The sequence below is a fragment of the Dermacentor variabilis genome, chromosome 7 (assembly GCF_050947875.1).
Source record: "Dermacentor variabilis isolate Ectoservices chromosome 7, ASM5094787v1, whole genome shotgun sequence".
Classification (NCBI taxonomy): Eukaryota; Metazoa; Arthropoda; class Arachnida; order Ixodida; family Ixodidae; genus Dermacentor; species Dermacentor variabilis.
The window spans coordinates 92,661,834-92,674,021 of record NC_134574.1 but is presented as its reverse complement, the minus strand read 5'-3'; the positions used below and the strand labels follow the sequence as shown (position 1 = coordinate 92,674,021).

General features: G+C 43.2%; 1 non-coding gene across 1 annotated transcript; it reads right to left on the bottom strand.

The window, feature by feature from the left end:
- Nucleotides 1–369: 369 nt before the first annotated feature.
- TRNAS-UGA (transfer RNA serine (anticodon UGA)) lies at nucleotides 370–442 on the bottom strand. The gene has a single exon. It is a non-coding gene; the product is annotated as a tRNA-Ser (tRNA).
- Between the last annotated feature and the right edge of the window lie 11,746 nt (nucleotides 443–12,188).

Genomic DNA, 12,188 nt, shown 5'->3' with positions numbered 1-12,188 from the left:
GCTGTTATACACTTTCCTTTTGAGGGATAGTGGCATCTTGCTGTTCATGATTTGAGAATGCCTGCCAAACGCACCCCAGCCCATTCGGAATAGGATACTTCAAAAAGTTCATACAAGGATGTAGGAGCGCTTTCAGAGGCGTCTTGGTCATTGAAACCCCATGCGCCCAGTGTAGTAGACATAGTACACCATTGTACTATGTATATATATATATATATATATATATATATATATATATATATATATATATATATAAAGAAGCAAACAAACACTGACACCAAGGACAACATAGGGGAAATTACTTGTGATTAATAAATCAAATAAGGAAACTGGGAATTATTGGAATTAAAAGTGGATGAAAAAACAACTTGCCGCAGGTGGGAACCGAGCCCACAACCTTCGCATTTCACGTGCGATGCTCTACCAATTGAGCTACCGCAGCGCTGTTTTCCCATTCACTTTCTTTGGTATTTATATGTGCTAGTAGAACCCACCCCGGTTCCCACCTGCGGCAAGTTGTTTTTTCATCCCCTTTAATTTCCATCAATTCATAGTTTCATTATTTGATTTATTAATCACAAGTAATTTCTCCTATGTTGTCCTTAGTGTCAGTGTTTGTTGGCTTCTTATGATGTGACTAATAAAAATAATCGGGACCATCGGTTAACCACCTTTCTTCTCGTATATATATATATATATATATATATATATATATATATATATATATATATATATATATATATATATATATATATATGGGCCGCGATGAAGCGATCTCCTTTTGAAATTCAAGCACTAGTCTCCGCAAGGGCTAGCTAACCGAGTCCACTCGTCCATAGTGGACAGATTTGCACCTCGTCATCTACTGTGTCGCCAATAATTGGGCAGAAATGAGCTCATGCAAGATGCCCGTGAAAAGTCGGATGTACTGTGTAGGGTGTCCAATGCGAATATTCTTAATCTATTTCGCCTAATACCAGATGCATTTCGTCTACCGCAAGTGCTAACGAAGACCAAGCAGTATTCAGCAACATGACCACATCATCTGCTGTTGGTTAGAGTGAAAGCAGGTCTAGGAACAAAGCCCAAATCAACGCAATGGTAATTTAGTGTACTGAAAATGTAGCACTGGGATCTTAATAAGTCGAATAATCTACCTACTGAAGTGAAGTATAGGGCTATATTTATGAGCATGTTGGTTGGAGCTTTCATTACCATAATAACTGCAGATCTCGTAAAAAGGAATGATATAAACGGAAGAAAGCTGTTGACGGAACACTCGGAAAATCCTGTTACGAAATGCGCCCGCTATATAGGAAGATGTACATATATCGATGTTAATGTAATCTATGTCACGCGCGAATGGGAACAAAAGCATCAGTCAAGAAACATGAACATTAACCCTAGCTCTTCTTCCTGCATAAGAAAGAAAGTGAACTCAACCGAATTCAAATCAAATGAAGCACCAAGCTACGAGACTACAGCACTGAATAATAATAACGTTAGAGTTCCAAAGCTATATGATCAAATCGAGTGCGCTCTTGATGTACGTGATTGATTTTCTTTCATTAACAATAAGCGATAATAAACAACTGAACGTAAATATGTCACGAAAAGTCAAACTGTTGAGCATTCAAATGCAGATTGAATCTAAAGTATCGAGCCATGCTTTAGAACAGTGAACAACTCTTAAGATGCGCCCAGTGAGTAGTTTCATGTTATGTGCATTATTGCTTACTCACACACAAGCTTCTTTAGGACGTGCTATTCAATGTATAGAACAGTCCAGTTTCTCACAAGAAACCTTACCCATTCTCGTAGCGGCCGAACGGCAGAAAACAGACTGCAGCAAACACTTGCAGCTGGAATTATCAGGTTTCATGTGTACACGAATTCTTGGACAAAAACCATCTGTCTAAAGAAAGACTATAATAAACTTAGCACTAATGACAGAGCTGTACATTGATAAACACCTTCTTGCTACTCCCAAATGCACTGAATTTGTGGTATTGCCACGTAGTGGGGCAGCCACACCCTGTTCATTTGTTGATCAACAGAACCGGCAGTGCTTGTCAGTTGACCTAGGTCAGTGCAAGACATGCTATACGGAGTTGGTGTTGCTGTTTTTGTGTGGTATAGTTCAGGCATGTAAAGCAACGCGAATGGCCATTTCACAGGATGCCAATTTCCGCAAACCAAAGACGCCGGTTGGCTCCGCAAAGAGGTAGTGGGGGTGACATCCACGCTTGGAAAGAAATGCGGCTTAGTGGTTGCGCCGTAGAAAGGCCGCAAAGTGTACACCCGCACTCAAAAAAAAAAGAAGGAAGATGGTTCGAGCTTAATGGGAAGTGCATGGGAAGACGGGCGTGAAGATAAGATGAAAGGGTCTGCTTGAAATCGCTGCCACCGCTAACGCCCACGTGCTTCCCAGACGTCCCGTTGACCTCCTCAGTCCCGACTGCATTTTGTTGGCCTCGCTGCAAGACAGGGAAGCGTAGTCACGGAAATTGGGCGGCGGGACAAATGACCATGTGGTTTCAGTGTCATTGCTTGGCATCCGCGCGCGCCATTTGAGAATTCCTGGAGAATAGTGTGGCATTTTTCGATCGATGTATGCTTTCGTGCGCCATTACCATCGGGTCCCAATTACGGTGTTTGGAGCGTTGAAGCGAACCACCGCAAACGTTCATGGGGAACCGAGTTTTCCTAGTGCTGACAGGGCTGTCTGCTAGGAGGCACACATGTTGTTAATAGGCTGTGTCTATATGGGAGCATTCTCGTAGCTTGCGTGGCGGCTTCTTTCAGGTGATGTTTAGTCCGCGGGCTGGTGCAAAGACAAAAGGGAACGACATGGTCAATTTATGGTTACAAGGACGAGCTTGAGCCGGGACTCCAGTGCCGGAGGACATCAAGGTCAATGCCCAGAATCTAACGCAGGAGAGAGGGAAATGACACGTGTCTTTCAATTAATTCCTCTTCTTGCATGTTGTAGTTTCCTACACTGTTTTGAACAATGCCGAAAGAGTCGAAACTGCGAAAACGTAGTAGCCGCGAAACTATTGCACAAGCTACATTGTGCAGATAATCTTGCTGGACTTTTTGCATGATGCACGATTTCAATAATATGTATAAGTTGTTTCTATTCGTTTGTCCGACGCCGTAGCGCTGCCCTCGTGTGTATAAAACAAAAGCGCAAACTACAAGGGAAGACTCGAAAGCAGCGTTCTTTATTGTATTTTTTAATTGCGCGTTGGTCACGGTCATCGGCAGAGTAGTCCAATTATATTAACGAATTGCAATTGTGTTCAATTGCAAAGAAAACTTCCAAACCCCAGCTTTATCTAAACAACTTATACGCTCAGGAAAATGAAGCCAGAAAATTCTTACCTGCACGCACAATTAGACGTTTAATTTTTTTTATAATTGCGATAACGACATGTATCCGTAAGCGTGGTCTCTTGTTTCGTATCACACTCTAAGTAAGCAGTGAGAATTTCAATGGTTGACCACGCCAAACAAGGCACACTCGTCGCTGTAGCGTTTTACTATGGCAGAAGTGAAGTGCTAAAAACTTGGTTGGCCTTGCCCGCCCACTAATTCTGTTACGCTGATAACGACCGTTGTCGTCAGGCCGCAGCCTCCTTCTTAGCTTCAGCATTACCAGAGAGCGCAAAAAGCTTCGATCACAACCACCGCCACTGGCACTCGAACCAGCGTAACCACAGCAATGTGTATTTAGGTGCTGGGCACACGACCCTCTATGTTAACATCTTATCATGCATTAATTCCTTTCGGCCAGGTGTTATTTGAGATTTTGTGACGTAATTAACATTAACTCACTTATGGCCCATATGAATGATAGTGAAATTGGTTCTAATTAGTGCAATTCGACACGTGAGCTAAAGAAATTATTTAAGAAGTTGAGCAGTGAAAATTCGTTTGTAACACTGTTATTGATTTTGAATTGCGCTGCAATAATGTCCACCTTTTCGAGTAATCCTCTTCACTCAGTAGTTTGCTGCTGTATGCCACTGATTGATTTTTTTAAATTGACGAGAGTAAAAAAAAACGCCCGGTATAGTTACGCAAGTTCACCACAAGAGCGATTACCGATTCGAATACGGAGCCCATCACAAACAAACACCACGAAAATCCACAAATAAACCAGGTAACGAAGTTTTCCCTTTCTACGACGTTTATGCAGAACCGTGGGGGTTATCTACAATTGGTAGACTTAGGTCGAGCGCGCCGTTTTTCTGCGGCTAGCATTGCGTGGCCGAAATTTATAAATAAAAAAAAACGCATGCTTGACCGACATTGCCGGATTAGAACGAAAATTTCAGTCCAGCTGGTTCACGAGTGAGCGTACTTATGCCTCAACTTTCACTCTTTCCAGTGCGGGTGTATGATAAAAGTTGGCGCAGCGCCGATGATCAGGTTCGCGGCGCAGCAGTCGCAGCAGATAAAGTTGACCTAGATAACAATAGGCAAGCAGCGCTCTAAAGTCCCGAATCGTCGATCTGCCCTGGCTACCCTTCATCATCCCTGATTTGATCTTATGTGTTAATTCACTTGAGTACTGTAGGATGAACAATTAAATAAGCGTACAAGAGTGCTTAAACAATGACAGCAGAAATTAGAGAACGTAGGCTCACGCGAAATACGGGCTCACTTCAAGGAACGAGGGCCATATTTCCTTATAAGTTCTTGCAACTATGCGAGAAAGCACGCATTTTAAGCACGCAATAAAGCATACATGACCCTTAGCATGCCTCTCTTTTTGTGGACATTTACACTTGCTGTAAAACTCCTTTCTCAAACAATAGCGGCAGAACATGCGTACGCCGCTTGCGTATTGCTTTCTTGCGGTAGAATAAGTAATTTACTGCAAGCACTACCATTAAACGATGTCATTTAACAAGTTTTCTGTATGTTCTACAAGATGCACCCTATATTATGAAATTCTAACTTGCTTCTATATTGGCTTCTCCCAGGGCACGGAAAAATCATGCGTGTAACGTTTTGAAGAGCTTGTACGAAACTGTACAACATAGAACAGGTATCCCTAGCGGGGCGGGACCGCCAATCAGAGCTTTGGTATTGCAAGCCTGAGTAACACGTTTTTTTATTTCACAGTGGGAAAGACTGTTGCGCAAAGAATAACATTGGCTCTGTGTATGTCAGCGTACATGACTTTTTCGGTATCGCATCTCACCTGCGTAAAGATTTACTATTTTTTTGAAGAGGCCGCAAGCCTGGCATGACGGGAACCTACGGGCCATACAATGAAATCTTCCTTACCTCAGTAAGGAAGCCTTCATTGCGGTGAGGCTACCTTATGTCACTCTGAAAGCTTCCTTACTCAGGAGCCCTCGGCCAAGGCTTCCTTGGTGCTTCCTCAGCATAAGGTAGCTCCAAAGGTATCTTCATGCGTCCTTACGCCGCTCCTGGCCTTGAACGAGAGCTCTACCTCACTGCTTAACCACGTGACGGTTGCTTCGCATGCGCGCTGTCGCCCACCTGCGGAGAAGCGCGAGCACGGTACGTCTTGCTACAGTGTACTGTAGTCTCGCCACGCATGTTCGTTTCTTTCAGTCACGCATACGGTATGGAAGCGTTGCTAGGCGTTGCTAGGCGTTGCACGACGCCGGCGTGCCAGCATTGCTGGAGCACATCAAGTTTTGCACTGTAATGCGCTACTTGTGTTAAGTTTAGTAAACAAAACTAGAAGAAAGCGTCCACGCTAACAACATTTTTTTAATAAAGAATGGTGTTCGCGTAAAGCTTTTAAGAGGTAATCTCAAACCGAGGCATGCGGCAACCGCTCCTTACATGAGGACGGGTGAAGGGAGCTTTCAGGGTACGCTTGATTCCTCCATCAGTCCTTCGCTGTAAGGAGGCTTCACGTAAGGTTAGGAAGCGCTCGAAGAAAAGGAACGTTTAATTGTTGGAGCCTACGTATAGCAGCACTTAGTAAAGGCGCGAAGGAAATGGTGTATTAAACTCACATGCGTATACCTGCAACACTTCCCCCCCCCCCCCGCCAGACTGACTGGTGTTCGCGCAACCGACAAAAAATATGACGGTATTAGCTTCTAGCGTTATACAGCGCACGAGCTTCAGTGTAGCTATACCAGCACACTTCGTCATCGCCACACAAAAGGACACTCACAGCCACGCAATTTTTACACCAATGCTCGGCACTCGAATCTTAGCCTCCCTTGCCCTCCATCGTCCACGATCGACTGGTCCTGTTGATAACGCTTCCATCGGAAGAGCTAGAAAACAACCGAACACCACATCAAATATCCAGTACTTTATTTCTGAAACAAGTCAAACATATAGTGTATCATGCTAAAAATATTGGTATCAAGAAAACACAAAAACACATCATTGTCTTTCTTTACATAAGCTATTCACAGCCATATATGACATCGAACAAAGGCGTGTTGTCGTCCGAAGGTGATGTCTCCTGAAATCAGGAGCTTGCAATTGAGGAAAAACTGCTTGACTTGTCTAGTACGCCATGAATATAACAATGATAAAAGATCAAAGCTGCATCACTTCACATATTTTTATTAGCGGTGAGAATCCGCTGTAGGTGACAGCACTGTTTTGTTAGTGTCGATGGACGGCCGACGTCAAGCAACGCGGTGAATCTATACTGGCTGTTTCAGGAGACTACGTGCTAATGAGAATCGCTGGCTGCGGTGAACGCATATATTTCCCTGTAGTTTCATTCCCCTTTGCATGAAATTCGTACGACATATCTATTTCTTTGTGAAAGAAGGAAGCATTACCATTGTACGCAGGACAGGTAGTCAGCCACGCAATCACTCTCGGCGCTTCCCTGGTGATTGTAGTTCGAGATCCATCTATTCTGTTGGTCAATGCTGTCGCACAACACTAATGTTGTAGCATTTTCTAGTATTACTGACTTATATAGTTTAAAACGCGGTAATGTTTCCACTGTAAATGTGCGCTTTACTTCACGACTGTTACATACAACGTTTTCTCCCCTTTGACACATAGAGCAGTTGCTCAGGTAAAAATTACATTCTAGAGTTTTACGTGCCAAAACCACGATCTGATTATAAGGCACGCTGGTTATCGGCCTGGCTATGTGCAGTGACTTTGCAGGTTGACATGTCACACTGCGCCCAGTGAGAACTAAGTGGGATATGAATACTGACCGGTCCTGACTGAACCCTGTAAGGTCGGGGGCACGCAAAAATCATAGGCCGGCAAGTACTTATTTGTGGCCTCGTGGCTTGTACTTTCGCGCTATGGATGGATGGGTGGAAAAGTTAACTCCTGTTGTAATAAATCTGAAACTAAAAAAACTCCTTGTTTGTTGTACCTTTCCTCCCTCAACGTTTTATCTTCTATCTTCAATAATACTCTTACCGTTCCCGCCAACGCAAACGAACCTTCATTGCCGTAAAAAAATATATATTGAATTTTATCAAAACATTCTCCCTAGAAAAAAAGGTAAGACAACACTTTATATATGTGCTAATCTGGCATGTACATAGCACGCGATGACTACCCTACGAATATGCGGAATAACAAGCTTTCTTTCATGTGTATGTTATGGTGTACGTTATGGCGTTATGGCGTATGTTATGGCGTCATCCTGGATCTTTGAGCTTTCACGTATTTAAGAATATTTCACTGTGTACCATTATTGCTGTTTATTTTAGCTTGCTTGCTTTAGCACCCTATGACAAATCTTCGGTTGCGCTTGGTGCACATACTTGTCAGCGCAGCTTGAAAGCTGTACCGTATCAAAGGACCTTGGCGGGTCCCGAGCACGAATATGCCGTTTCCTTTATGGTATGGTGCTATGGCCATGAAGTGCAACTGATGAAATTATGAATGAAGGTAACAGATATATTATAACACACGACAAAGCAATAATAGCAAACTGGAATACATGTGCAGCCGCAATGAAACACACACACATTCAATAGGTACAAGGTGCTTCCGGGCATGAAGAAAGCTGCAGTGCTTTCATTACTTGCATGATTATATTGCGTTTAGTGTTACACTGTCGACTTAAGTGAAGGACCCTGACACTGACAATTTAAGTGAAGGACAGGACGCGGACGTACGTAGCGCAAACGAGCAACTGTTTATTGCTGTTAAAGAACGAGGTTATATACAAGGAGATATGCGTGGGGGGAGATATAAAAAGATATGACAAGGTGACGTCATGCGCTCAAAATTATATGGCTCCCCCCCACGCCCTATCTCCGTGTATATAAGCGCATTCTTTAACAGTATTAAACAGTTGGTAGTTTGCGATACGTACGTCCACGACTTTTCCTTCACTTAAATAATGAGTGTAACACCACGTGCAATATCGTCATGAAAGTCCACCGACTAGCCCACTTCAATGCTTTAGTAAATCCATTACATATATATAGAAATGCGGATACTTGCCCGAAGTCAGGGGTATAACCAAGACTCGATGACCTCTAAAGTTCAGTAGCACAGCTCGCATTGGGTGCTCACGGGAAGACTACGAATGAACTTGTGCATGGTGACATGTGCTAGACGAATTTTGAAGTGACTCACAGCAAAATTTATCTCGAAGAATGACTCAGGAAAATGAAATAAAGTAAATCGGCTTCGGTAGTGGTCATGTACGAGGGGCGTTGATAAAGTTCGTACTAATACGTCCATCGATATATAGGAGGCATACATGATAGGCGTGAAAATGAGTGTGCTTCAGTCTAGCTTTAGGACAATCTAAAACTCCTTCTCTGTACAGTATGGCGCCACACCACTAAGGCATCAAAACAAAGGTGGCATCAGCAGTGCGAGAAGTTCAAACACGTGCAGGAGGGTTTCAGCAATTGAAGGGACAAGATGTCAAGAGCACATACGTCGATCTGTAGGCGTCGCATGGAGACAATGCCCATGTATATGACAGTGATTGCACATATCGCAGAGAATTTCAATGTGGTTAAAGAAACATGGACTCGAAAAACCACGATAGCTGTGCAGGTGGAGGCTCTAGCGCTCGCTGACCGGCCTATACGTGTTACTGATTAAGTAGCACACGTTAAGTTGACTGCAGACTGTGTGCCCCACATACTTCAGATTGATGCAAACCTCAATTGTCGTAGGCGTTTTCTTAATCAAAGAGAATGGGCAATGTACTGGGCACCAACCCCAGTATATATCCGTAACAGATTAGAAGCAGATAAGAAAATTATATATCCGCCAAAATTATTACGCGCTATTCCTATCCCAGCCGATGAAGCATAGGTAAATATCTCTAGTAACGTAAGCATCCAAAGCTTTCGGAGGGGAATTCTTCTAAAGAAAACCTCAAATTAAGAGTCCAATCGAAGATAGTACCATTTCCCCACGATTTTTGGACGCTGCGATATTGTTTTGGTTTATTACCAGTTTAAAATATAGTAAAACTACAAGGGCTCTCTAACCGACTTGAGATTGTAAAAAGAGAAGTATATTTCGTTCCTTCTGACATCCAACGAAAATGTTATGAACCAAAACAGACACATCTGAATTGCTAAACAAAATACGTGCGTTCGCAAAAGAAATGACAGGGCTTTTGCAGGGAGCTGTTGATGACTGCCGCTAAGTGAGTTATCAGCTTTGTGAGGATTACTTTGCGCGCCAAAGAAAGAACGAATACAGTTATTGAGGCAAAACGCACAAGTTTGTTTCATAGCAGGCACTTAGGATATCTTCTTTATTGGTATTTCGCAGAACGGCAAACGTATAATTTGTATCCATGATTCTCCCAAGCTAAGTCCAACTGAGCTTGGCAGACTTGGAATACGTAGCCCGAAGATCCACATAATTTTTGAAGCCCTACACTGTTAGCAAAAATTTGCCGGAGCAGAATTTCCCGCCGCTCATGCGCTACGAAAACTCCCTTATACTAATAAATTATTTTTTTATGCTGAATTAAAATCGGCTACCTTACAATGTTTTACTACCACCTCAAAAAACAGCATAGTAGAAGGATGTGATTAGCCGAATTTACGACTTACGGAATTCTAGAACTCCTGAATAAAAACCCTGAATTAAGTCGTTAAAACGACATGATCTAGAACCTTGCTCAAGATCATGTGAATAAATTGTCTTCAATGTTCACTGCCAGGGGTAACTCAATGTTTTTACAGAGAGAAGGCTTATGCGTTCTATGCTACCTCACGCCTCTGTTAAGCCACCTATTTTCCGTTCATTTGTAGAGGATTTTGTGCACTATCCTGAAAGGATCATAATTTGGGAAAGTTTCTGGTATGTCGATGATTATCTAGTATTTTTTTACAATATGACAATGCATGTTTCGCTTTTGTCACGTCAGCTATTTCTCACTTTCTTGCGAGCGGTTACAACCTCTTATTTTGTCATGTGAAGAGCCTGCTAAGCGTTCGCATTAGGTATTTAGATCTTGCGCTTGTTTTCTGAAACTGTCATGTGTATTGGTGCTATGAACCCGGAGGGAAGAAAGGCATTCTACCATTCTCATCAGCCCATTCCAAAGTAGATATTAGGGGAATCACCAATCTTTATTTAAGAACGCTCTTCTAAAATCATTACATTAGCTGCTACGCAGAAGCTTCGGAAACCTGTGGCGCCAAAGTGCAGCTGTTCACCTCTTACAAATGCCGCCAGTAGTGGCAGGGAGCATGTTAAAGAAAACGTAATCACCCGGATTACATTGCCCAACAGAGCAGAAGCAGCGAAATGATTGTGATGCCGTACTCGTCCCAAAATAGTCATGTTATCAAGAGTAGGGGGAATCGTGCTGGCGCTGACGCAGTCTTTTTAGCCCGTTTGAAGTTTTCCCGTTTCTGCACGAAAGTTTACAATATTACGAAGAGGCGCCATGACTGAAATAAACAACACCGAGAAGCGTTTCTTTCATGCAGGGAAGGAGTGGTGTACCGTATTCATTTAGACTGCGTGAAGGAATGCATTGCTCAGGCAAGAAGAGGCCACTGTGATCGCTTACGAGAACGTTCAATGTTAATAATCTTGCCAAGATTAGTCATCGTGCCGCACACTGCTCGCATTATGGCTGTAAATCCTTCTTTGACCAATCACAAGTGATATTTAGGAACCCATACCGTGCCACTGGGGAGATAATCGAGGCATTAAGGAAGATAAGAAACGATAACCTGTAAGTTGCCAAGCTGGGCCATGTCGAAAAATGAAATCATGTTAATGTAGCGGTAGCGCCGTATGGTGCATGATGTTGCCGGAATGAAATGTATGTTGTGACAGTGGCCTTTTGTTTTCTTCCTTTTTGTGCGGTGGTGTATACGTGGTAACCGTGAAGGTAAAGAAAGTCCCATGTAGCATCAAAGAATGTGAATACATGGACCGAATACCCACACATAGTACCTGAAGGCGTATAGCTAGCCGCTGTGGTAAGCTGCATACAATGTGTGCCAACTATCGTGCCCCACTATTAATTATCCACAGATGCCAAGTAGAGAGACAGAACCAATCTTATGCTGTTTGCCGTCACTTGGAAATTATCAGAAATTTGTTTAATATTTTTCTAATTGAATATTTAGTCAAAACTGTTAAACAACTTTTCAAATATTGTTAAAAATTAAATTAGTTTTTTACATGCCAAAACCACTTTCTGATTATGAGGCACGCCGTAGTGGAGGACTCCGGAAATTTCGACCACCTGGGGTTCTTTAACGTGCACCTAAATCTAAGCACACGGGTGTTTTCGCATTTCGCCCCCATCGAAAAGCGGCCGCCGTGGCCGGGATTCAATCCCGCAACCTCGTGCTCAGCGGCCCTACACCATAGCCACTGAGCAACCACGGCGGGTAAATGCTGTTACGAGAACAAAATACGCATGTTATTTTTGCAAGTTATATACAGAAAGAGGCTTCTCATGGACCCTGAAGACGGCTAACGAACCCCGAGAACATAACCGAACGTGGTCGTCTCCCCTCTTCACCTTCAACGCTGACAGCGCCTCATACCTTGACCACCGGCGAAGAAGGCGTCGTCCCGTTGCTTGGTGGGTCCAAGTCACATGGCTTCATTCTTCGGACGTGGTCAATATCGGAAGCAAACTTCGCCATGGTGATATCGAGAGGTTCGATTTCAAACGTGACGTCGGTTATTTTGCGAAAGACACGATACGGGCCTGAATATGGCGAAATCAACTTCTAACA